The sequence below is a fragment of the Phyllostomus discolor genome, chromosome 9 (assembly GCF_004126475.2).
Source record: "Phyllostomus discolor isolate MPI-MPIP mPhyDis1 chromosome 9, mPhyDis1.pri.v3, whole genome shotgun sequence".
NCBI classification, from domain to species: Eukaryota; Metazoa; Chordata; class Mammalia; order Chiroptera; family Phyllostomidae; genus Phyllostomus; species Phyllostomus discolor.
Window position 1 is genome coordinate 76,498,401 of NC_040911.2, and position 27,957 is coordinate 76,526,357.

The 27,957-nt window shown below is 39.8% G+C and overlaps 1 protein-coding gene and 1 non-coding gene across 11 annotated transcripts in view; both read right to left on the minus strand.

The window, feature by feature from the left end:
• PLCB4 (phospholipase C beta 4) overlaps nucleotides 1-27,957 on the minus strand; it is a 394,279-nt gene that overhangs the window by 193,602 nt on the left and 172,720 nt on the right. The gene's annotated exons all lie outside the window — the stretch shown is intronic.
• Nucleotides 19,367-19,474, minus strand: LOC114507117. Its single transcript, XR_003685395.1, has one exon. It is a non-coding gene; the product is annotated as a U6 spliceosomal RNA (small nuclear RNA).

Here is a 27,957-nt window from a genome sequence, read left to right on the forward strand (position 1 = left end):
AGCTAAAATGTTAAATTTCCAAGGCTTCTTTGCAGGTGGGTTCCAATTAGAACTGAAACAGTTTAGAAGAGCTCAAATATCTGAAAGGCAGTGGCCAGCCTCCTGGTGTTTCTGCTACTGGCGAGCAAGGTTAGGAAAACAAAGATTTTAAAGGGGGTTTCTGGCAGCAATGGCAATAGTGGTGTACCTTTGAACTCAAAAGTCCAGTCAATGGTAGCCATACCATTCATCCCTCATTCGCCAGCCTTTTAGACCATTCGGTAAGCACCCAGTTCCCTGTATTAAATCTTTTCTGGCTGAAACACTTAGAGTGGTTTCTTTTTCCTGCCTTGATATAAAAGCCAGTTTATTAATTCAATGGCCTCATGTCATGGGCCTAAGCCAGGGTTACTTGGAAGTTTCATAAAAGTTCCATTTAAATTCAGCTACCTTCTGTTTTCCAGACTTTTCAGTACCACTCAGTCCTTGCTCACTGTGTTGGAGTGATGAAGTACGTTAACTTCACAAATTATCTCTTGTAGGTAACAGCTCCACGCTGATACTTTGTAGTATCAACCCTAGCAGAAGAAAGACTTCATTTCCCAGGTATCTGAAAGTCTCAGAATTGAGCTTGATATCCTGGTTGGTCAGATTCAGGTATTCTGGCCATTCCATCTCCAGCTATAGGAGGTCACAGCCCAGGTAACTCCCATCACTAACAAAGGAATACAGGACATAAAACCTTTTACCTACTGACAACTCTCAGCATGCTCTTCAGAGGTTTTCTGTTCATTACATGTAGATTTCAAATGTATCTTTTCTTTTCTGTTAACCATTAACCACATTAGTGAAGCCTCAAATCAGTGCTGTAGACTTGTTTAAAAAAAAAAAAACCCTTCCCATGAGGCTTGGCAAACAGCCTGAAGTACTATTAGGAATAAGTCTAATTCTTAAATGCCTAGGGACTCAGCTACCTGCATTGCTACACCTCTAGGAAAGATGCTTGAGTAAGTTTAATATGTGCACCTACCTTGTTTAAATGCTAAAGCAAGCACAGCATTCTGGACCAGGTATGTGATGACAGGATTCAAAAGAAATGCATCATTGAGGATAAGGGGGGTCATGAATGCATGGTTGAAAATGTCTATAGCAAAGGTGCACAGTACATCCATATTAAGGGAATGAATGATGTATATGTATTTTAGGCTCTGTAGGAGTAAAAAAGGTGGACCTGAGCTAATGAGAGAGTTTCTTGATCTCTAAAGTAGGGGTTGCTCATGGCTGTCTTTGTCACTTAACACCATTCCTCCTTCTATTGACAGATGTACCCTAGAGTTCATCTTGAAATCCTCCACCCTCCTGATTTCAGTTTCCAAGGTTCCAGAGATACTGACTGTCAGAAGTGAAACTGTGACCAGGGCCATGATCTCCCATTAGTAAGGATGGAATGCTCTTGGTTCAGGGACAGACAGAACATAAATCTGACCAATCAGGATTAACAAACTCAATTCTGAGACTTTACTTGAGAGACCTGGGAAGTAGTCTTTCTTCTGCCAGGTTTGATGCCATGGGACATCAGCATAGAACTATCAAAGACGTGAAGCCAGAGAACTATCTAAACATAGTCAGAGAGGCAGAAAGAGACCAAGTACATCAGACTTAGAGAGGCCCTGAAACCAGCTATGCCTGAAGCACTTTTCAGCTATGTGAACCAAAAAGCCATCCTCTCTTCCTTAAAACTCCTGAAGTGAACATATTAATTTTATTTGTTAATGTATTTATTTTTGTCATCAGAAGAGCCTTTACTGAAACATCAACCTTCAGCCCAAATATATATATTTTTGCACATATGTTCATGTTTCTAGAAGCAGATGTTCTTTAGTTTTTATGAAATTATTAAATGAGTTGTATTACTCCAAAAGTTAAGAATTACTTTTCTAGAAAGAAATAACTCAAAGATTGATTTAAAATGGTCCTTTTGGCACATCCCTATTTTTACTACTACTACTACTACTAATAATAATGATAATAATAACCCTGACAAATTTCTACTTCTAAATAGAAAAAGTAGATATAATCATAGAAGAGATGGAAGAAAGTAACTATCCATAAGAGGTAAGGATTTTAAGACCTTCATTGCTCTAGGAATTCTTAATTGTTAGAAGCACCACCCCAATCACACGAAACATACTGACTGGCACCCAAACCAATCATGGTTTACATGTAAGTCCATGAGGATGATTTATGTTTACAAGCTGTTATGTCATAGTTGGTTAAGAGTGGATAAAATGTCTTATTTGGGAAATATTTAATGAAACAGGTAGTCATTTTAATGTTGTACTTTTCAACTCATAGTCTGGAGCCTGTAAAATTTTTTCGGAACTCACATATTCTTTGAAAAGGCTGAGCATGTCCTGGAACCTAAGAACTGTGACCAGAAGGGCTCGAGGACAGAATGATGCAAAGGATTATTTTTAAAAGTTGCTGCCTAAGAATGCGCACACCATGTCCTGCGCTCCATTTCCATCTCTTTTATAGTGAATTGGCCGGTTCTGACTGTCGACTCCGCAGCTGTCTCTGCCTGCCCGAAGGTGACCACGGCACACGCTCGCTCTTCCTCTTAACGTGGAAGAGGTTCTACCGATGGAATTAATGGATCCCTCACAAGTTTTTCCTTTTAAAAGAAAAATTCTGAAATTTAATGTTAACCTTCTAATTTATAACTTGTTGTGCCTTAATGGCAATCTTCTAATTTACAGTTTTATTAAGATTGATAGACATACAAACCTAACAATGAATCAAAACAAAACAAAATAAAAATAAAAACAAGCCACCAACACTCTGCCCATTCTCCATTTTAGAGAAGTGGGCCATTACCAGAAAAATAAGGTAAAAATTATTCCCAAATAATACAGGGATCCAGACTGAGATGGCAGCCTCGAAAGAGAATGAAAGGAAGAAAAAAGTACAAGTACTAGAAACTTTCTTTGGGGAGAAAAAAATGGCTTAAACCTCCCAAACAGGCAAAAATAGAATGAAAACAACAGCTACCAACTATTAAATTGGAATAAATACAGAGCAATTTTAAAGGAAAATGTTTTTTCCCTGGATTTGACTATAGAAATGGGTATGGAACCAAATACTGACAGGTACATAATTACTACTGCGAAGGTAAGAGAAAGCTGAAGGTAGGGCCCTAACATCTTTATCTAAAGAAGGACTTCTCAGACTTCAACCTGCCCACAAGTTACCAGGTGTTTTTTAAAAATTCATAAACTAATTCACTATGTCCGGAGCGAGACTAGAGATTCTGTGATTCTCACAAATTCTCAGGTGATGTGGATATTCACTTGGTGTGGAAAGCCTCTAGGTTTCAGTATTTTTTGCAGACTCCCCTTCAATTTGAATCAGTGTGCCAACAAATACTATCATCATATTTTGCATAGTGTTCAAGTTCATGTTATAGACATAGTTTCCCTTCACTTAGGTCAAAAGAACACTTCTCAACTTTCTTTTATTCAAGTATCAGTTTTGGGATAGTGGTCCTTACCCCAAGGATTTGGCTCAATAGTGTGGGGCAGGGCTCAGGAATCTAACAAGCACCAACCAGGTGGTGGAGATGCTGAGGGTCCAGGGGCCATGCTTGCAGACCCACTGTTTTGGTACATTTATCAAGAGTCCTGCTGAAAATTTCTGTAAGAGTTGATGCCCACAGAACATGTTGGCATCAGAGAAAACCATGAAGTATTGGGGCTTCAGAAGACCTAAGAATAATTTTTCCCAAAGCCCTCATTTTAGAGATTAAGAGCTCCGGTACCAACATGATTGGGTGTTTTACGAGAAACCACAGAGCTGGTTAGAGACACAAAACGAGGACCAGAGCTCTGCTCTTTTAGAGCTATCCCAGGAGTCTCACTCCTTCGCCACACTACTGTTTTATCATCTTTTACAAATACGTCTGGATTACTTACTGATGGATCCCTAATGACCCAACACTGAAGCACATTCTAGTCCTAACCAGTCATTCTCTTTTTAGACATAATCTCCTAGAAAGTGTTTCTTAGTGTGGCCCAACGGCCTCCTCTATTGCACTCACTACGGAGCTTACACTTGCTTAAAGAATCAGATTCTTGGAGTTGTCCCAAAAACTACTACATTTTACTCTTTTGGACTATTCCCTGGGAATCTGCATTTTCACAAACATCCCTATGGGCCTGTTTGATAAACAGGTCAATAAAGTGATGGTTCTCAACCTTGGCAGCACATTAGAATCTTGGGGTAGGGGAGGGTTTAAAATTCCCCATGCCCAGGCCACATACGCACAATTACACTGGAATCTCTGCATGTGTGGCTTGGTCATCAGAAGTTGTCAAAGCTGCCCGGTGATTCCCATGTGCAGCCAAGAATGAACAATAGTACTTTAAAGAGTTCCACATACTTCCCTATTTCTACCCAATATAAGGATGATAAACCTCCCAACATTTTTATAATGAATATAAAAATGTGGTCACCTAGAATATGGAAGGTATGAGGGCAGTTGGCTTTGACAACTCCAACCTGATCCAGGGAAGCCATCCATTTCCATCCCAACAAAACAAGCACCGAAGAAAAATTCTGAATTCGCATCAGAAGGGTCGCTCCCAGAGGGGCTTCCCACTTACCCAGAGAATTAGAAATTCTTGTTATTTCCATCTGGTCACTCTGACAGTGACAAAGTAAGGTTTTTTGTTGTTGTTTTAATCCTCACCCAAGGATATATTTATGGATTTTAGAGAAAGAAGAGGGGGAAAGAGAGAGAGAGAGAGCCATCGATGTGAGAAAGAAACAATGATCAGTTGCCTCCTGTATGCGCCCCAACCTGGGATCAAACCCACAACCTTCTGGTGTATGAGATGATGCTCCAACCGAGTAACCTGGCCAGGGCACAAAGTAAGGGTTAGTATAAGAAAATAATTTTTATGGATTGTCTGGTCTATTACTAAATAAGGAATGCTTCCCTGCTAATGAGCAGATTGATTTAATTGTAATGGCAAGTTATAGTGACCCATATTAGTTCCCAGGACTCTTTAAGGAGTCAGTAAGAGAAACTGCAGGAAGAAAGAATTCCTACAACGTTGAGTGTCTGAAATTTATCTTTTTAGACTTCAAAGTCCAAAACACTAATAGTGTGGATTTCTGAATTACTGCCAAGGATATTATACCTAGTGAATTTCTTGAGGGTGTCTGTATTCTAAATAAGCAATCTAGTCTTTTTCCATTATCAAATATTGCTGGTTTAGCTCACAAAGAACTTGAGCTTTATTTTAAAATGCATTTCTAAAGACTTTAAAAAATTACAGAACTGGATATATAGAGGAGGATAGCAATTTGATATATAAGTAACATTTATTAACCTCAAGATAATGACTAATTAAAAGCGAGCTTGGTGAAACTCCTGCTTTGGCAATTATTTTAACACCTTTATTGCTTTTCTCCTTCTCTTTTCATCCCACCAATCACCACTTGGCACCAACACATTGTGGTTTTTGCATCAGACACAAGCATCTCTCTCCCTCCTCATCCTGCAGAAACACCTTCAAAAGGGCATGGAGTTGAGGGCATGGGAAGTCTCTCAGCAGAAGCTCAGCCAAAACAATTTACTTGCCAGAAGAAAACCATCAGGCTCTTGTGGAAGAAGCCATGTCAACAGCCCTAACCTATGGCTGGTTCCCAACTTGCTCCTTCATCAAATCAGCATTTCTCAAATATTACTGCCCTACAGTTACTGGGGATTTTGTAAATGGCCTGACTCTGAATCAATAGATCTGGGGTGGGGTCCTGAGATTCTGCATTTCTAAGCTGCTGTACCACACACTACACTTTCAATAACAAGAAATTAAACACTGTCCTTGGTGTAAAAGATAACAATGATGGTGAAAGACTGGATCCAATGTCCCACACCTGCTAACTATTAGTGGTAATGGTCAATTTCGGGGAGTCCACTGAGCCCACAAGTCCATTCATTGAGAATTATTATCTGAGCCTTACCCACAGGGTATCAATGGCACCCACATTTGTTCCAGGACCTTGCCCCTGGCCAGAGCTGATTGGACCAAGGATAGACATGAGCTCAATGCTGAGCCAATCAGCTTCTTCTTCTTGAGAGTCTGGGATTGGACTTCAGAGATGCCAATCATGAGTTGCTTGAACTAGGGGATGCAAACACCTGGGGCAGTCATTATACCTCATGTGGAAAGAGAAGTAGGGACAGAGGAAAATACCAGAGGATGGGGGCTATGATTTCTATATAAATTCCTCTCTCCACTCACTCACATTTCCATCTTGCCTTGTCACACTCTTACTCATTGATATTTGCCATATCTTCTACCTTCTAAAAAATTCAGTGGTTCTCCTCAGATGGCACCAGCTTCTAGATCCCTACCTATCATGAAGACCATTCCTTCCTCTAACCATTCTACCCCGATTCATTCATTTAATTGTAGAAGATATCCCCACCCCCACCTCTTTCTCTAGCCACTGCCACATCCCATCTTTTATGACATGTATCACATGTGACACAGGTGGAATTCATCCAGATAACTCTGGTTTATGCCAAATAAGTCACTAAAGGTAAATGACCTGGCGAAGATGAACCTGCAACTTTCTGCCTCCTTGAGACAAGGGCAGAATCTAAATTTTACTTTTCTCCTAACACTCAAGGTTATAGCTCCATGCCACTTTGCATTAATGAAGTTTCTGCTTTCTCACTTACTGGTGGATACAGAAGTGCACAACCAGTCTGTTTTCATTAACGTTGTGCCCTTGGACGTGTCTTCCACATCCACAGGGAAGACTTTCACTAACCTAATGTTAACAACTTAGAAAATCACTATTGAGTACAACAAAGTAAACATCTCATTATCTTTTTATGTGTGGTGTCAATTATACACTTAAACTCAAGTAGGAGAATAAATATGTTCCATCCTAATCACAATAAGAATACAATATATTCATCCCCAATTTAAGCCTTTAGCTATTTTAACTGATTTCCATAAAATGAAGTATGTCAAAGTCATTGCAACTATGCTTATGAAGAATATTCAAGGCCATGAAAAAGCACTTATAATATGATGTTCTTCAGGGGAAAAAATAAAATAAAAATACAAAGTATATGTCCAAAGTTTTAAAATATAGTTTATTTGTATATCTGGAAATATTAGAAATAAATACAACAAAATACTATTAGTGGTTATGTCTGGATGATAGGATTACAGTAAGTATTGCATTTCTTCTTTGTAATGTTAAATAATCTTTTCAACACACAGGAGTCTGCAGGAATTGAGTAGGTCTGTTAAGGACAGGACATTGTGGACGTCACTCATTTACAGGGTCATCAGGAGTAGCAGCTGACTCAACTTCATGTAATGCACATTCAGTAAATTAGAATGATTCGTGCATGTCCTTTGTCTTGACCGTCCTGCTGGAAGCCTGGTTCACTGTGGTAATGTGATTTGCTCACATGCTTCTTATATTATGTTAGAAAGGAAGCACTCTGGAGGAAGACCACTGAGCTCCTTGTAAGTTCCTTGTACTGAGAAAACCATGTAAGGAATCCATTGTAGGGCTGGTTTGAAAGTGCTAACACTTGCCTCTTGGACTAGCATATTTGGGAGAGGGAGAAGGAAATGATGGCTTTAATATTTTTCATGTAACTTGCCCTGTTTTTTTTTTTAATTTCTAAACAGAGTGCTTCCTACCTTCTAAGGCAATGTGTGCAGTCCTAAGAAAGCCCTGTTAGAACATATTTAAATGTATTTTTCTCCAAGCATTTTCATTTGGAAAATATAGAAAATGATCAAAGTTAAATAAATAACAATTCTATAATCATTTATCTCTGAAAATTTATGAAACAAACACATGAAGTCTCTTCCTTCTGCACTTCCAATAAAACTTCTGAGAGACAATGTTACCAGTTATTGTGTATGCATATGTTAATGTGTATACAAACATATACCATGTATATGTGTACAGCAGCATATACATATATATGCATGATTATAGATATACAAACATATATGCCTTTAAAAAATTAAAATGACAAATTACCCAAACCAAAAAAAATTTATACAAGATATCCACCACTTAAAAACTTTCTTTAAAAGAGTATGATTATTTTTATTATTCTGTAGGTAATAAAAATTAAAACAAAACCATCCAGGAGCCTGGGGAGGAGGAAAAGATGCTTCGAAAGTAAATGGTGGGTTGTTATTTTTCTCAAACTGAGTGGTGATTAAGAGTGTTTATCATCTTGTTATCCCTCATGCTCTTCAGATAACTTACAACTATCCTTTAGAAACTGCTCAACAGTTTAGAAAACAAAAACAATTTTCTAAAGATATAGAAATTAAAAAATAAAAAGCTTTCCTTTCCCACTGTGCCAAGTCCTCCTCCGCAATGGTGTGAATGAATCTACCGCTCCTGCTTTGAACTCCTCCAGCATACCTGCGTCTCCCTAGGGCAAGGGTCATTCTACAGAAAGAGAGTGTGAGCCACACATGTAAGTTAAATTTCCCCTTGGTCATATTAAGAACAATGAAAACAAAATGGCAAAATTAATTTTAGCAACATATATAATTTAACAAATATATCCAAAGTATTATCAGTTTAACATGTGATCAATATAAAAACTTACTGTGTTATTCTACACTCCTTTCTTTATACTAAGTCTTTGACGTCCGACATGTTCCTTACGCTCACAGCACATCTCAGTTTGAAAGGCCATGTTTCACCTGCCCAGCAACCACATGTGGCCAGTGGCTACTGAATTGGAACGTGTACCTCTAGACAACATGCTCAAACCCCTATTTCTTGATCCATCAACTTAGAAATTATCATTCAACTCCATTCCATTTTCCCTTCTTTCCGTCTCTGCTAGCATTATTTCAATATTTTGTTTATCAGTTGACCGTTAGACTTATATTTAAACCTCTATTTCTTAATTTACCAAATGGAGATAGTCTTAGATCCCCTTTTTTTGTAAAATGAGGGATTAGGGTCCTTTTATTTCCCTTCACCTCTCTTCCTCCTCCTGTCTCCCAAACTTTCCCCAGAAAATTATTTCTTTTACATTGTCAAAGTTTTACCACTTATACCTTGTTCTGAAATATAACTTTTTTTGCACTCTGATTTTATAAGTTGGAAAATACATAACACTCACAATATGAAAATTGAGTCATTATTTTCTGCAGAAAGAAGACATGTGTATGAATGCAGAGAAAAGGCCATTATCACCTAAATATGCTGTTCGAAGAACTTAACAAGGACAACTGAGGAGGCCCCTAGTTAAACACTGTAACTTCATCTGCTCTCTGAGAACGTTCCATTTTATTACACTTTCTGTTAGAGAAATTGCATTTGCTTTAAGGATTTTAGAGTTCCTTAAAACTCTATTCTGATTTTGAGAGCTTAAAAGAAAGATCTGTCAAAAAAAAACCACTGCCTTGGAATTTTTTTAAACTCTATTCCTTGCTTTATTTTATTTATCTGTTCTTGGGACCCATATTTCCCTCTTTTGCTTTGTTGCATTAATTCTGTTAGGAGTGACCTGGGGGGATCAAATGTTTTAGTTCTTGTCTTACAATGCTTTAATTTTCTTTTCATATTGCATTTGAAGTTTGGCTGGGGTCAGAATTAGAGGTTCAAAATAATTTCCCCTGCAAACCATGAGAGCATTGTTATTTTTGTCCTCTAGAAATCATCTTTGTGGTCAGTTTCCTCTCCCACTCCCGTTCTGGAATCTTTTAGCACCCTCTCCTTGCCCTTGGTACTCATGAAAATGTATTTAGTCCTGGTCTACTAATATGTTTATTCTCACTTTGCACACACAGGGCCCTAGTGATCTGAAGACGGAGGATTCAGTGTGTGTGCGCACATGTGCATGTACATGTGTTTATTTCCTCCATTTGTTTTTCATTTTTTTTTTTCTTTCTACATCCTCTGTTTGAAGAGGCAGGACCACTGGATCAATCCTCTAATGTCTCAACTTTTCACTCATGTTTTCCAACACTTTTTTTTCTGGCTTTGCTTTTCTTGAAGGTTTCTTCATGTTTTCTTTCAGCCACTAAAATATTTGTTAAGGCATCAATTATACTTTAGTTTCCAAGAATTCCTTCTTACTTTTGAATTATTCCTCTCCCACAGCAGTCTGTTCGTAACTGTCCACGATGATAAGATTTTGAATTATTTTATGGATGCATCTCTTTGCTGATTTATTTCTGTTTCTTCTTGCACAGTTGGTAGGTTTGTTTATGTTGATCCTCCTCTTTTAAGCCAAAGAGGAATCTAGCCAAATACTTATCTATTATTGTACACAGCTTCTCTATTTCTTCTCACCAAAATGCAAAGATTTCCGTTTCTGGTTACCCCTTAAAAATTTTTGGTGATCCTTAATTCTGGTACCCCTAAGAACAATGAGCCATTTGGATTTAAACTGGGTTTTCTCATTGCAGTTTCAAGAGTATGGCTGATGAGGGTAAAATGGGCATTGTTTCGGGGCAGGTTTTTTCTGACATAGAAAGGGCTATGGTTATGACTTAGTCACAATGGCTACACTGAAATAGGTTCTGGAATTAATTCAATATTACAGAACTTTCTGTAAGCAAAACTAATTTCACTTACATCTAAGGTCTAAACAAATCAATCAATGATTAAATGTATTTATTTTTATGCTATTCCCACCTGTACCATTTTAAGATCCTCTACTAAAGCAGACCAATGTTTAAAATTGTGTAGATACCTCCACCCTTTCTGACTGTGGTGATTGTGCCAAAGAAAGAATGAGAAGTTCATTGGCCCATTTCCAGAAAGAGAATAAATATCATCTCAGAGTGAAGACAAGAATCTCAAGGTACCTCGGTAAAAACTAAAATGGCCTCTGTATGCCTGTTTAATTGCTTTTCACTCAAACTTGTGTCAGAGTGATTTTTTAGAAAGTTACCGAGTAACCATCCTCTCAAAGCACTCTGAGTTTATCACCGTCTTACCATGAAATCTTGCTCTAATGTGCAGTTGCTCCCATTGGAACAAAGAGTTGTTTACAAAGCTGAGTGTGCAAATTGCCTTTCATTTACTCCACTGTCACACTTTGCTCAAACTTGGCTAACCCACATACTAAGGGTCACATCTATACAAAGTCTCCAAAACTAAAACCCTGAGGAAAATATATTCCTGAATAAGTCCATTCTCAACTGATTACACATGCATGTTACATAACATTTACATAAAATGTGAATAATGTTATTTAATTTCCCAAGTCAAATGGAAAACACTGGGGATACTTAAAAAAAAATATGCTGCCCTAGGGAGAAGACTGTACATGTTAAATATCTGTAATGAAATGTAACAGCCACCAAAACAAGACCAGATGTCTCAGCAGATGGTGCCACTTGCCTACCCAACATCCTTTTTCCTGATTTTAGTGGGTGATGAAAATGAACTACAACTAAAATATTCTTGCTAAAAATACCTATTTTTGAGGCTTCCCCATAACAAGTGGTAGATTTGTGACCCTGTTTAGTCCAATGAGAGGTATGTAGAGATTTGGGGGGGGGGGGTAAGCATTTCTAATATGGATACAGTTGCTCCCTGCTCCTTCTTTGTTTTCTGCTCGCAGTATGCATATGATACCTGGAGGTGCCACACCTATCCTGTAACCAGAAGGCCATGAGCATCAGGATGAAGGGTCATCAACTGAAGATGGTGGAAAATAAATATGAACAGAGGGTGGACCCCTAAGAGAATGAGTTAGCTCTTGAACCAGCCAGCCCTACTACTTATCAGTGAACTTGTTGTTATGTGGGATAAATATCAACCTATGTAATTTAATACATTTTGGTTCACAGAACACATTCCTGACCAACACGCTATCAATATCCAAGCTTTAGCTGCCCCTCCTGTCATCTCTATACAAGGATTTTAATGCTTGACCAAAATGGAGATGATTTTCTCCTCTCCAAAACTTCTCCTTCTCCTCCTTCTTCTTTTCCACAAAAGTTCTTTTAAATCTTAGATAAAGGCCCAAGACCCCTTACCAAAACCTCTTCAGGTGTGGTGTGTTTCATAATCAAAAAGGTAACATGGAGTCTATATTATACATCATGCAATAGCCCCAAGATCTAGGCATCACCCTCTAGTTCAGAGGTAAACAAACTATGGCCAGTGGGCCAAGTCAGCCTGCCACCTATCTTCGTTAATAAAATGTTACTGGAACACAGCCATGCTTTTGTTTACATACTATGACTTCCCTCCTGCTAGCTACAATGGCAGAGCTGAATAGTTGCCACAGAGACAGTATGATTCATAAAACCTTAAATATTTACTATATGGTCTTGTACAGAAAAAGTGTTCTGATCACTAGCAAATACACCCATATTTATGCAGTAACACCAATGGCTATTCATTCTATGTGGGATAAGTAAAGACTTTATACAATCTCCTATTGGTTCAGAAATAATTTTGCCACTGAATTGATGCCAAACATAAAGAAAAACTAAGTTTGCAAAGATTTAATGCTTTCAGAATTGTGGGAAAAGGGGCTGAGTTTCTGTAGCAGAAAGAGGAGCGGGTTATCAGGCTGGGGTCGTCCACCATGCGGTGTTAACTCCTGGTTAGTCCTTGAACGTCTGAAAGCTCAGCAGCTTAAAAAACCCTATTGATGGAGGGCCCGAAGAATCAGGAGGCAGCATGCTGCAGTGAAAAGAACATGCTCTGATGAATAAGAACGACTTCTAACCCCACTGTCTGCTGATCTTTCCCTTCTCTGAGTCTCTGCTCTCAAACCTAATGGGACCAAAGTATTCCCCACTCTGCTGGGGCCACAGAGGAGGGTGTGATGATTTGTGAAAGTGCTATGAACATGGCGAGGCCATGTACACAACACATCTAGGCATTATGTGTATTATTGGGTAAATTAGATATACTTCATTATGTATGTAGGCATAAATATATATTTTACTAGATATCATGTGTATTTAATTATTTGCTTTTATTCTTTTACTGAATAGTGTTTTATTGTAGAAATGTCAAAATTTCTCTGGCCCTCCAAAATGTTAAGTGGTTCCTGATGATATTTCTTAATTCTAACACTAAGAATTTAACATTATACTTTTAATATCTGCTGTTCTATACATAATGTGTGTTATATGAACTGTATTTCTCAGGGGGCTTCTCTGAATAGCCATTGGAGCACTTCTAGCAACTACCCAACTACCCAAAAATTTCATCAAGACTTTACCATATTTGGTTTTTTATTGCAATATAAGTATTAGCAAAAAATATATATAAATGTGACATATTTTTAAATAAGACTTTTACTAATATTTTTACTCATATTACAACTTAAAATTTCAAAAATTAAATTTTTCTAATCTAAGGCTTTTTAAAATCATAGAATCTATACATTTAAAACACTGTGACTTAATTTCCAAATACAAGTTGAAGAACTGATTTTGTTGGCTCACTCCTATAATTTCCTCAAGTGTTCAGTCTTTACACACTTGTTTATACAATTCAGACTAAAAATATATATATACTTTAATAATGATTTGCATAAACTGATAGGAGTCTCTTAAAATGTAGTTCTCTTCAAATAAATCCAGATTAATCTATAATTATTTTATTTATTACACAGCCTAAACGTTACACAGTCCAAAGTTCAGAGAAGGCCTTTTATTAGACTGGACAGCAATTACTGTCACCATTGACCTATACCCTGTAAAGATGCCCCTCTACCAAGGAATGGGTTAGACTTCCAAAAGCTATTGATCAGTTCCTTTGTTCTCAAGTCCAAGGGACCACAAGCAGCATCTCTTGGAACTAGGCAAACTGAACACACCTTTATTTTAACATGGCTTTGTTCACACTCATGAGAGCCACTCAGGTGAAGATTCCCAGGAGAGGAACACCTATTTTTTCAAGTACCTCCTGCCAAAGGTCCCTCCTCAGAAGAGAAACTCAGCAGGTCTGGTTTGCTACAGAGGCACATAAATGTGTATGCCTGTGTTTTGAGGTATGTGCACATTTTGAGTCTCTAGACAAGTGCACATGGACAGCTTACAAGGTACCCAAATATGGTTATAAAATCACATCTCAGTCTGAGCTTACTGATTTAGAGCTGCTTGAAATGAGCAGACTTCACGCTCAGCTCATTTAAGCTTATCATCAAGGAAGAAGCAAAACATAACAAGCAAAACAAAGGCAGAATTATGAGCACCTAAAGGAAATTAATTCTGGAAATGTGTAAGGTGCCATCTGGGGAGAGTTGAGAACAAAGAAAAGGCCACTGTCTATGAAACACTGATGCCAAGTTAATGAATAACAACACACACCCCAAATTTATCAGCACAGAGCAGGAGCCTCAAATCCACTGGCTCCCTGGGATAATAAGGAAGGTAAGCAGTGGTGAAACTGTTGACAGGGAAACAGAGAAAAGAGTTAGTCAGTGATTGAATGAAGAAAGGAGACCAAGAAAGTGTGACCTCAGCAAGTATAGAAACTTGCAGCTGGACCCCTTTCCCTCATGGAAATATCCACAGAACAGTGAAAAGCAAGTATGGAAACAACTTTGGTTACTTACTCAAGAACATCTGTTACACTACTGATTGGTATGTGATACATCTGATTTGAGGGGATGAATCAAGATTAGTCTAGACTAGTGGTTCTCAAGCTTGGCCTCATAGTGGAATAACCTGAAAAGCTTCCATTAAATATTGATGACTAGACCCCATGACACAAAGTCTGAATCCAAAGCTCTGGGATGAGGTGTAAGTATCAGTATTTCCTAAAGTTCCCATAGTCATTTTATTATATTTTAAAGATTATATTTATTTATTTTTAGAGAGAGGAGAAGGGAAGGAGGAGGAGAAGGGAAGGAGAAAGAGAAGGAGAGAAACATAAACATGAGAGAAAACCATCGATTGGCTGCCTCCTGGATGCAAGCCAACCAGGCACCAAACCTGCAACTCAGGGATGAACCCTGACCGGGAATAGAACCAGTAACCTTTCACCTCATAGGATGATGCCAAACCAACTGAGCCACAGCAGTCAGGGCCCCACAGTCATGTTAAACCACAGCCAAAGGAGATTTCTGATCAACTATATGTAGGGCACGGCCCAAGATGCAGCATTCTAACAAGCCCTCTGATGACTCTTAATGCCGGCCCCAGACCACACTCTGAGTAGCCAGGGCCTCGTCCTGCATTGTCTGACACAACTGTTATCAGCCCCATGTGGCTGTTGAGCACTTGAAATGTAACTTGTGTGACTGAGGAACGAAATTTTTTTTTAAAGATTTTATTTATTTACTTATTTTTTAGAGAGGGAAAGGATGGAGAAAGAGAGAGAGAAACATCAATGTGCGGTTGCTGGGGGCTGTGGCCTGCAACCTAGGCATGTGCCCTGACTGGGAATTGAACCTGCGACACTTTGGTTCGCAGCCCGCGCTCAATCCACTGAGCTACACCAGCTAGGGGAAATTTTTAATTTAATTTAATTTAATTTAAATTTAAACTTAAATTACGAGACTTGATTTGATTATTAGAAAACACTTAATTATACATGGAGCAATTTGGGTATGCGAATACTTTTTCAATTGTGACTTATGAGATTAAATACAACCTGTATTTACATTTGTATATTTGATGTATCTGTGTATCTGATAAAGTACATCTGATGAAAATTTCGCATCTGAATTGAAATGTGATAAAAAGCATAAAACACAGACTGCATTTCAAAGACAGGATGAAATGAAGAATATAAAACTGGCAGTTTTTGGTTACATGTTGAAATGATAATAATCTAGATATATTGCATTAAATAAAATCTATTATTAAAATTAAGTTAATCTCTTTTTTCTTTTAATTCTAGAAAATTCTAAATGATATGTATAGCTAGTCTTACATTTGTTTTGGACAGCACTGGTCAAGACCAGAGGCAATTGAGGTTTTCCTGTTAGGTGTTTTCAGTAATTGGTCTAATGGGTGGGTATGTGACCCACCTAGCTGATGAGAACTAAGGTGAGGTTATAAGAAGACTTCTGAGACAGAAAGTATCCTCTCTTATTGGGAACTGCCCTGCCTGGTTTCAGGAGCTGTAATCCCCCATGGCTAAGGCTGAGTAAAGGACCTTGGGACCATAAGCCACTTAGGAGACAAAGCTTATCTTCCTTGTAGGGGCACCACCTCTGCCCCCTTCTCTTCACTCTGCTTGGCCCCGGGCAGATGACTGGTTAGCCAATGACGGGTAAGATTCATCAAAAGAAGGATGACCTAAGACAGGCACAATCATGAAGGGGCCCTCAGGAAGGGACTTCAGGGGCTATAGACAAAAGGGATGATGGACTCTCTCCCCTTGGCTATGACGTAGCCCGAGTCCTCATTCCAACTTCAAGAAGTCTCCTAATCTCTTGGCTGCCTCACTTCCCCTGCCTGACTTAAGCCTGAAACAATGCCTTAAGCCTAAAACAATGCCAGAGATGGGTGTGGCCCTGTGCTGGAAAGGGCGGGTTCCCTAGGGAGATCAGGCCTAAGAAAAAAATGCATAAAATCCTATGAAACCTACTTTGCTAATACCCTCAATTTAAATGATAAGGGCCCAAGCAGGAAATGAGTTTGTTCCCCAAAGTTTTATGGCCCTTTAACTTTCTGACCCTGACTCAGAATAAGCCCTCAAGTTCTTTGAATGTTATCTATTGTTTAATCATTTCTGCCTGACAACGATTGATGAGCTTTACGTATATACCCTGTATATACATAAATCGAATCCAATAAAAGCTTCTCAAGGCAAGGGTCAAGGCGCTCTCCCCTTGAGAGAGAAACCGAGTCATCCCTTTTCTTCCACAGGACTTGGTAGTCTGTGTGAATTGGTTCCATCTCATCCATAAAGCCACAAACCCCAGGAACCGGGATCCACATGACTCTTCCTTCCACATGCATCTAAATAACACTAAGAGAGGACAAAATGAATAGAGATTTGGCAGCTCTTTTATCACCAGGAGGAAACAATACCCTAAGTCTTGGATGCCCTGACAATGTAGCTCAGTTGGTTGGATGCTGTCCTGCAAAATGAAAGATCACAGGTTCCATTCCCAGTCGGGCCACATGGGTTGCAGGTTTGGCCCCCTGGTTGGGGTACATAAGAGAGGCAACTAACAGATGTTTCTCTCCTTCTCTTTCTCCCTCCCTGCCCTCTAAAAATAAATAAATAAATACAAGCTTAAAACAGAGGGTTTTTTTTATATACATGTCCTTATGGTTTAAATCAGAGCTTCTTAAATGTTACTGCACATATGTTTCCTGGGGATCTCATTAACATGCAGATTCCTTTTCAGCAAATCTAGAGTGGGACCCAAACTTCTGAGTTTTTATCAAGGTCCCAGGTAACGTCTAAGTAGCTGATACAAGGGCTCAAACCCAAAGTAGGAAATGTAGTATTTGCTGCTGAAGGCATTCTTAGTGGACATAAGAGGCAATGCCCATTAACAAGAGCTCCATTGGCACACTAGCTAGAATTATAATCATTACTGACCAACTGGAACCCAGGACACTGGAATTTTCCCCAAAAGATAACAGCTATTATGAAAGCAAGAAGGTAGAAAGCACCTACCTTTCTGTGGTTATATGCTTTTGGAAGATGCTGGAGTAAAAGAAGGTAAGGACTTTGCATGCAGTCTCTACTATGGTAGTGCATGCTTTAATTGCGAAAGTAATATTAATTACACACGATTATACAATATCTTCTTTTCACAGAGAATATCATTGGAGTAATAGCCCATGGAAAATATTTGTGAAATGCTACATTATTTAGATCATGAGTTAATAGAAAACATCAAGGCCTGCAAGCCATGATGCTCAAGAAAATGTAGTTTATATGGTACTAAATGTATTGTGTAAGAAACATGGATATTGGATTGGTAAAGTGATCTAGATTCAAATTATTCACCATGCAGCACACATCACATTCCAGCTGTGTGATCATGGATATCCCTTTATGTCCTGTGAACTGAGTTCCTCACCCATATGACAGGAAAAAAAGGAACAGAATGCCTGTCTACATCACAAAACTATGGTAAAGATGATATGTGCATACACTTTTTAAAATGACACTTGGATATGGAACAGAGTTAAAACTCCATATGTATATAAGGTCTGTCTGGAAAAAGTTGAACCATTGTTAATATAACAAGAACAGTTTGTGTGACATCGATGTAACATGGCAGCCAAGGAGAGTGGACTGGAATGTGCATGCATGAACAATGATGACCTCAGTGTACTAGTCAGCGGGAGTGGTAGACACTGTTGAGTGACCCTGTGTACTGTGTGGCTGTTGCATTCAAAATGACTGACCAAGTAGGGCAAGGAATCTGTATCAAATTTTGTGTTAAGCTAGAATGTTCCTCAGTGGGAACTGGATGATTCAGAAGGGCACAACTATGGGCAACTGGTGATTGGGCAAGCTTCATCACAACAATGCATCCACTCATGCAGCACTCATCCTGCAGAGGTTTTTTGGGAAACATCTAATCACCCAGGTGCCTCAGCAACCCCTACAGCCTAGATTTGGTGCCCTGCAACTTCTAGCTTTTCCCAAAACTAAAATCACCTTTGAAAGGGAAGAAATTTCAGACCATCGATGAACTTTCCATATTCAGGAAAATATGGCAGGGCAGCTGATGGTGATTGGGAGAACTGTGTGAAGTCCTAAGGTGCTTCCTTTTTAGGGGACTGTGGCGTCACTGTCATATGTACAATGTTTCTTGTATCTTCTATCTTCTTCAACAAATGTCTCTATTTTTCATATGACATGGCTGGATGCTCTCTGGAGATACATATATTTCACAAATATATCATTAAGTAGAATATATAACTCATATTTAATCTAAAGAAAATACCTGGGAAAAAATCTTGGCTTCCCAAATATTGTGGGGAATTCATTCACTTTCCTCTGCTCTTAAGTACGCTTCATAGAAAAGCCGCACATGTTTAGAAGTTCTTTTAAGACAAAAAGCTGTGCCAAAGGCTTGCAGGTGCCACCTGGAAAGTATAGACTAACTACTCAGCAGTCCTCCCACAGGGCATCCATCCCACGGATGGCCACCACTTTTCAGAGCTTGCAGTTTCAGACATGAGAGGTAACAATGCCCAGAGTTCATGAGCCTTCAAGAAACCATTCCCTTTTTCTAAAGTCAAGACACATGGATTTTTTAAAAAGTTATTGGGGTGACCTTAGTTAATAAGATTATATAAGTTTCAAGTGTACCATTTTACAATACATCATTTATATATTGCATTGTGTGCTCACCACCCAAAGTCTAGTCTTCCATCACCATATATTCCACCTACTTTACCATCTTCAAAAAAATATGGAACACTTCACAGATTTGTGTGTCATCCTGCAGCAGGGGCCATGCTAACCTTCCTCTGTATCATTCCAATCTTAGTGTATGTGCTGCTGAAGTGAGCATGAAAGGATTTTTTAAATGACAAATATGTAATTTATAGTAAGAAAAATTGTAATCACTCTTAAGGGAATCCTATTCTTTGACCAGTGAAATTATTTGCTACTTAGAGACAATGATACACATGAAGAAACTATTCTCTTGTGGGTAGTACTGATGATAATCTGTCCATTATGTCCTGCTTCCATTTTTTATACTTTAGTAGTTGACTTCCCTCCCTTCTAATGTCTTCAGAGAAAGCTTTATGTGGAATCATTCATTTGCTCACACAATATTTTCCTGGTTATTTCAATGTGGCCATATACTGAGAATACACACATGAGGTAGATACAGTCCTGTCTTGTCCACAGGTCAAAAAAACAAGTGAGAGATAAAGCATATATTTTATCTCTCAACTTGGTATTATTCCTAGAAGCTGGAATAATACCAAGTTGAGACAGTGTCACCAAGACTTTATGAAAAGCACGTGAATCATTTCTAATTTAGGGTATGTAGTAGCAAAATAGTAGCTATCTCAAGTAGCCCACTTCCTAACACCCAGAGTCTGTAAATACGTAAGTTACCTGGCAAAGAGCAATGAAGGTCGTAGAGATTAAGATTGCTAATCAGGTGATCTTAACATAAAGAGACTAGCCTAGATTATCCAGGTGGACCCAATGCAACCACACAGGTCCTTAAATGGGGAAGAAGGAGGCAGAAGTGACACTGTGAGAAAGACTCCACAGGGCAAGGATGGTTTTGAAGATGAGAGGGGGCCACGAGCATAGGAACACGGGTGACCCCTAGAAGCTGGAAAAGGCAAGGGAACAGATTCTCCTCTAGAGCCTCCAGGATGGAGCAAAGCCTGGCCCACATCTTCATTTTAGCCCAGTGAGACCCATTTCTGGCTTCTGACCCCCCGAGCTGCAAGACAACCACATATAGTTATCTTGGTGTTGTTACAAGCCATGAACTTTGTGTTAATTTTCCACAGCAGTGATGACAACTTAATATAGAGAGTCAAAGGAAACTCAGTGAAGGAACCAGCCTAGAAGTTGGGCCTTAAGGAATTTAAAAACATAGTTTTAATTCTCAGTAAATTAAAAATATATATGTAGTTATTAAAGTGTTAAAGGATTCACTAGGTGAGATTTATTTTTCCTTGCAATAAAACAAAAAATAAATGAATGAATGAATGAATAAATAAATAAATAACACAAATGCCTTATAGAATCTTTATGATATTAGTCTAACATAAAAAACAGGTCTTTTTGTACTTCAATGATATAGACAAGAAATGCCTAAACTAATCTTTGAAAAAATATGTACTGTTCTGAAAACTTCAAGTGATTACCATCTTTTCTTCCTAATCTTACAAATTATCCCTTTATCCCACCCATATCAAGAAACTACCCTTATCAAGAAACTACTCAAGTATTAAAAGACTTCCAAATTTGGTATTAGTTTCAACCAACTCAGTAAGCCTCCAAGTCAAGAGGATTTAGATGGCTTCAAAGATAAAAAAAATGCAAAGTCAATCATATAAAGAAATGCCAGTGTTCAAGTAAACATAATTCTATATGGATTCTAATCAGAGTGTGTATATATAACAGAGTGGGCAAAAGTAGGTTTATAGTTGTGAGTATGCAAAATAGTCTATTCTTGTACTATTATTTATTAATGATTGTTATTATTATTGTTATTATTAACCTACTCTTGCCTACCCCTGTATAAATGTATATATAATACATACATACATGTTTTCTATATATGATTGTACACATACACATATACCTATAGATACAGTAATGGATAGAGATACAGAGATTGTATTATATATATATATAATTTAGACATTTATCTTAGGTTCAAAATTATAGAACTAATTGGGTCACTGATCCATCAGAAACATTGTCCACAGTACTGTAGCTCTCAGTGTCATAAGAACTTCCACGCTGATTCAGCTTGACTATAAGGATAAATATATTATGCTGCTGTAAGCCACTGCCTTGTACAACAAAGTGTTTTTAATCTTTTTAATGTTTAAAGAAATGAATAAAAATATTTCTGTATAATTTCTATTGAGAAGAAATGGGAGCTGCCTTAACTGTACACTCCCCAGGGTTACTCTGCCCACAGGAGTCAGATCACAGTGCACTATCCAGGAGCAGAAACCCGATCAATGGCATAGATTGCCTGCCTCCTCAGCACCTCCAGGGAGCCTGGGTGTGTTTTACCATCACCAAGCTAATTGGCAGTTTGTTTCTGATGGCAAGTTACCCCAACTCCCTTCAGAGGAAGATAGAGGGAACAAGCTCAACAAGTAAATATCAAAGGTAATTATTCAGAGTACACCATATGCAAGCAACTTATTAATCCAGTGCCATCAGGAAACGTATAACTAAACAACCCAATTCAACTAAGCAACTGTCTGGCCAGGTTAGAAACAGAACTGTGTCCGAGTAGGGGCCATGGGCCACAAGCCACAACAGTTCCAAAGACGAGCAAGAAGGCCTCAGTTTCTACCACATGGGAGGGGACACAGAAGAATTATTGTCCACTGTACTTGAAGACAGGCGTGTTATTATTCAAAAACCCTGGCCAGTGTGGCTCAGTTGGTTGAAACATCATCCCATAGACTGAAAGGTCACGAGTTTGATTTCCAGTCACAGCACATGCCCAGGCTACAGGTTCCATTCCCGGTTGGGACAAGTATAAGGCTACCAATAGATGTTCCTCTCTCTTCCATTCTCTCCTTCTTTCTTTTTCTCTCTCTCTACCCTAAAGCAATGAAAAAAATGTCCTCGGGGGACGATAAAAAAAGTTTACACAGAGTCTGCAATATCTTAGGTGCTATGATACACATGAAAAAATTCTAAAATTTCTTGTATCTCTCTAACCTCATAAATTACTTCATTATGCTTAATGTTGACTCAAACTTACATGATGACAACTGAGTGGCACAAAGACTTGTTCAGAGTTATTTCTAAAACAAGCTTTTCAGTCTCTCTTAACCTGAGGTCTAGAGAGTTAAGGAGTGGGGGTAGTTGATGAACTAAGATATAAACAAAGTTACATTTTTTTAACAATACCCTATCATTAAAATCTAGAATTGTGTTCAATTATGGGCATAGGCAAAGAACCATAATTGTATTAGGAGAATCTGTGATTCTGTCACCAACAGAAACCACATTTCATTTTTTTAATTTATTGACTTTAGAGAGAAAGGGAAGGGAAGGGAAGGGAAGGGAAGGGAAGGGAAGGGAAGGGAAGGGAAGGGAAGGGAAGGGGAAGGGAAGCGGAAAGGGAAGAGGGACGGCGGAAGGGGAGGCGGAAGGGAAGAGGAAAGAGAAAGGGAAGCGGAAAGGGAAGGGGAAAGGGAAGGGGAAAGGGAAGGGGAAGGGGAAAGGGAAGGGGAAAGGGAAGGGCAAAGGGAAGGCGAAAGGGAAGGGGCAAGGGAAGGGGAAAGGGAAGGGTAAACGGAAGGCAAAAGGGAAGGGGAAAGGGAAGAGGAAGGGAATAGGGAAGGGCAAAGGGAAGGCAAAGGGAAGGGCAAAGGAAAGGGGAAGGGGGAAAGGGAAGGGGCAAGGGAAGGGCAAAGGGAAGGTGAAAAGGAAAGGGAAGGGGAAAGGGAAGGGGAAGGGGGAAAGGGAAGGGGCAAGGGAAGGGCAAAGGGAAGATGAAAAGGAAAGGGAAGGGGAAAGGGAAGGGGAAGGGGAAAGGGAAGGGCAAGGGAAGGGGAAGGGCAAAGGGAAGGCGAAAGGGAAAGGGGCAAGGGAAGGGGAAAAGGAAGGGTAAACGGAAGGCGAAAGGGAAGGGGAAAGGGAAGAGGAAGGGAATAGGGAAGGGGAAAGGTAAAGGTAAATGGAAGGCAAAAGGGAAGGCGAAAGGGAAGGGGAAAGGGAAAGGGAAGGGCAAAGGGAAGGGCAAAGGGAAGGGCAAGGGAAGGCAAAAGGGAAGGGGCAAGGGAAAGGGAAGGGGAAAGGGAAGGGAAAGGGAAGGGGAAAGGGAAGAGGAAGGGGAACGGGAACAGGCAAAGGAACGGGAAGGGGAAAGGGAAAGGGCAAGGCAAGGGGAAGGGTAAAGGAAGGGGAAGGGGAAAGGGAAGGCGAAAGGGAAGGGCAAAGGGAAGGGCAAAGGGAAGGGGCAAGGGAAGGCAAAAGAGAAGGGACAAGGGAAGGGGCAAGGAAGGGGAAGTGGAAAGGGAAGGCAAAAGGGAAAGGGAAGGGGCAAGGAAGGGGAAGTGGAAAGGGAAGGCAAAAGGGAAAGGGAAGGGGCAAGGGAAGGGAAAGGGAAAGGGCAAGGGAAGGGGCAAGGGAAGGGCAAATGGAAGGGGAAAGGGAAAGGGAAAGGGAAAGGGAAGGGGAAAGGGAAGAGGAAGGGGAAAGGGAAGGGGAAAGGGAAGGGCAAAGGGAAGGCGAAAGGGAAAGGGAAGGGGAAAAGGAAGGGTAAACGGAAGGCGAAAGGGAAGGGAAGGGAAGGGAAGGGGGAAGGGAAGGTGAAAGGGAAGGGGGAAGGGAAGGGGCAAGGGAAGGGGAAAGGGAAGAGGAAGGGGAAAGGGAAGGGGAAGGGAAGGGGCAGGGGAAAGGGAAGGGTAAGGGAAAGGGAAATGGAAGGGGCAGGGGAAGGGGAAAGGGAAGGCAAAAGGGAAAGGGAAGGGAAGGGGAAAGGGAAGGGGAAAGGGAAGGGGAAAGGGAAACAGAAGGCGCAAGGGAAGGGGAAAGGGAAGAGGAAGGGGAAAGGGAAGGGCAAAGGGAAGGCAAAAGGGAAGGGGAAAGGGAAGGGGAAAGGGAAAGGGCAAGGGTAAGGGAAAGGGAAATGGAAGGGGCAAGGGAAGGGGCAAGGGAAGTGGAAGGGGCAAGGGAAGGGGAAAGGGAAGTGGAAGGGGCAAGGGAAGGGGAAGGGGTAAGGGAAGGGGAAAGTAAGGGGCATGGGAAGGGGAAGGGAAGAGGAAGGGGAAAGGGAAGGGCAAAGGGAAAGGGAAGGGGAATGTAAGGGGAAGGGGAAAGGGAACAGGAAAGGGAAGGCGAAAGGGAAAGGGAAGGGGCAAGGGAAGGGGAAGGGGCAAGGGAAGGGGCAAGAGAAGGGGAAAGTGAAGGGGCATGGGAAGGTGAAAGGGAAGGGTAAGAGGAAAAGGAAGGGGAAGGGGAAATGGAAGGGGAAAGAGAAGGGGAAAGGGAAGGGGAAGGGAAATGGAGGGAAAGGAAAGGAAGGGAGGGCAGGCGGGAGGGAGGTACGGAGGGAGGGAGAGGGAGAGAAACATGGAGTTGTTGTTCCATTTATTTATGCATTCACTGGTTGATTCTTTTACATGCCCTAACCAGGGACAGAATGTGCAACCTTGGAAAAGTGGGGCAACACTCTAACCAACTGAGCTACCAGGCCAGGGTAAAACCACAGGCATTTTAATCTTATGTTACCATTGTTGAAGTATCTTGTAATGCTGTACAGTCATAGTGCTACTTGGAAAGTATAAGAGCTAATAGCCCTGCTACTAGATAGCAGTATTTTATGTATTGAAGATGAGTACATATTACTATTTAACAATTCATAATAGTTTGATAGCTATAATACAATATAAATGTTTTCCTTGGTGATCCTATACATTTTATTTTATGTATTAATAAGTATTCTGCAAAGGATTCTCATAGGTTATCCCAGATGCCTAATGAGTCCAGAACACAAAAATATTAAGACCACCCCTGAGCCAGAACAACTAGTCATATCAACCAATCAATTTCAAATTCAGTCAAACTGAATGACTAAGATCATATAGGAAAGGAGATGGCAATTAGAAGCATTTTCCTTCTGAACTGATTTATTCCTCATATAGCAGACAGCAGAGTAAATCAGACCTTCAAAACACCAGAGCAGGTGATGTAGGAGGTACAAGGATGAAGGAAGTAATGCTGTCATCAAAGAGCTCATTGTGGAGCTCAAAAGCCTTGCAGGAAAAAGAACAATAAAGATACTGGAACACAATGTTACTACAACGCTATTGAGTGTTTGACTAAAGAACTAACATTTGCCATTGACCATCATCGAAAATTGTTAGCTAGAAATGACTTAATATTTTCTTCAGAAAATTAAACTGGTAGAGGAATCTGTAAAGTGGACTGGAGTGAGGTTGAGATTATCAAGGAGATGGTTATAATAATTCCAACAAGAGATACCATGGCTTAGTGGAGTGAAGTGCTAACAGTGAAACTGAATGGTCATTTTGGTCATAGAGCTATATTCTTTGGGCACAGGGCTACATCTGAAACACTCAAAAAATTTAATTGTCAACAAGGAAATGAGTAGCTAGACTAACCTAACAAACATTATGTATTATCATGTCATTATTTATATACGTGCACATTGTATCATAAAATTATTACTTTTTAAAGATTTACTTTCTTTTTTCAAAAAGAAGGGAAGGGAGGGAGAAAGAGAGGGAAAGAAACATCGGTGTGTGAGATACATTGCCTCCAGCATGCCCCCAACTGGGGACCTGGTCTGCAACCCAGGCATATGCTCTGACTGGGAATCAAACTGGTGACCTTTTGGTTCACAGGTCGGCACTCAATCCACTGAGTCACACCAGTCAGGGCTATATCACACAATTATTTAAAAGAGTGTTTTCAACAGCTTGGTAGTAACATGGAAAAAATGTTTTTTCATGTTGAGTGAAAAAGCACTATATAAAACTATATAAATTTATTAGGTATCTGTGGGTTATTCCAAAAATGTCTCCAATTTTTTTCTCTCTCCCTGCATTCATACCTGTATTACTTTCTATGTCTCCCATAAGATGTTGCCACAAACTGGGTAATTCAAAACAGCAGACATTTATTCTCTGAGTTCCAAAGGTCAGATGTCCTAAATCAGGTGTTGGCACAGCCATGCTTCCAACAGAGGTGCTAAGGGAGATTCCACTTCTCGTCAATTCTCACTCCTGTTGGTTGAGGCCACATCAGTCCAACTTCTGCCTCTGTCTTCACACCACCTTCTCTTCTGTGTGTCTCCAACTCCCTCAGCTTCCTAATAAGGAAGCATGTGGTCCTACTTAGAGCCCACCCAGAAAATAATCCAGGAAAAATTCTTCATTTCAAAATCCTTAAATAACCACAACTTTTGCTTTATAAGGAAATATTCACAGGTTCCAGGGATGTGACATGGATTTCTAAGGCAATTTTCCAGCCAAGTACAACACCCTTTGTCCTATGATTCTGGGGCTCCTCCCCTGAAGAGATGGAGTCCACTGCCTCACTCCCTGAATCTGGACTGACCTTGGCACTTGGCCTTGGTCAACAGAATACAGCAGCAGTGATCTTGTACCATTTCCTAGCCTAGGTCTCAAGAGACCTTGCCTACTTCCAGTGACTGTCTCTTTCTGTCTCTGTCTCTGTAATTGTTAACAACAAAGAAATGTCTGACTAGACTAACAATATATGTAGTGTCATGCAAAAAAACCTGCCTCCACCATGTGAACAGACCTGGGCCCACTTTCTGGATGATGAGAGGCACAGGACCCTGTGAACATCCTCAGCCCACAGCTGGCAAACTCTCCAAAGTGTGAGGAAGGCTATCCTTGACCAGACAGCCATCGGCTAACACATCAGCAGATGCAGACATATGAACAGTCTCAGCTGAGATCAATCAAACCAGTCCACTTAGAACTGCCCAGCACCCCCACAGACTCAAGATTAATAACAAGTGCTTAATCCCTTAACCCACTGACACAGGCATCATGGTGCATTTTCTTTACTGAAAGAAAAATAACAACTACAACCACTTACTGTCAGAACTTGAGCACTGCGAAACTGAGTGCAGGTGATTTTGCAAATTCAAGAGGAAACTTCATTTAAAGAACATATTTAAAATTTTCAGCAACACAACAGCAAAAAGTTTAATTGTACCTAAACATTCCTTCCTTAACTGATCACCAAGTAAATACAGTAGAGTCCTGAGTAGACTGAAAAATCTGGTTTTCTAACAGGGACATAAGATTTATCATCTAATGCTTCGATCACATGTAGATGGAAATTACGCCATGTACATGGCCACTATTACCCATTTTTCTTTTGTCCAGGAGTCAGAAAAGATTAGCGGATTCAAAATTAAATTTCTAGAGAAATAATCGCAACTGGATCCATAGTGCTGAAAAAAGCCAGTCATCAGATTAAAATTTTTCCATGACTAACTTGATTTAGAGTTCAAGTTTCTCAAAAATGTTTTGGAAATGTCACTATGTTCTCTGTGACATTATATGGTATTCTTTTACAGCTTTTTAATTGAATTCAATTTGCAGTGGGAAATGAAACCTAATTCTCTTTGGGGTTTCTGGAAAATGTGGGAAAGTTCATCTGGGTAAAGGAAGAGAAATGATTCATGACTAGGAAGAAGCAGTAATATTGCAGAACAAAATAGCACCCCTGAGCGCTTACACTGACACCTCAAGATTAGGGGTCATGGAGAGGACAAGGCATCATTGTCTTATACATGACAGTGACCTGACTACTCAATAC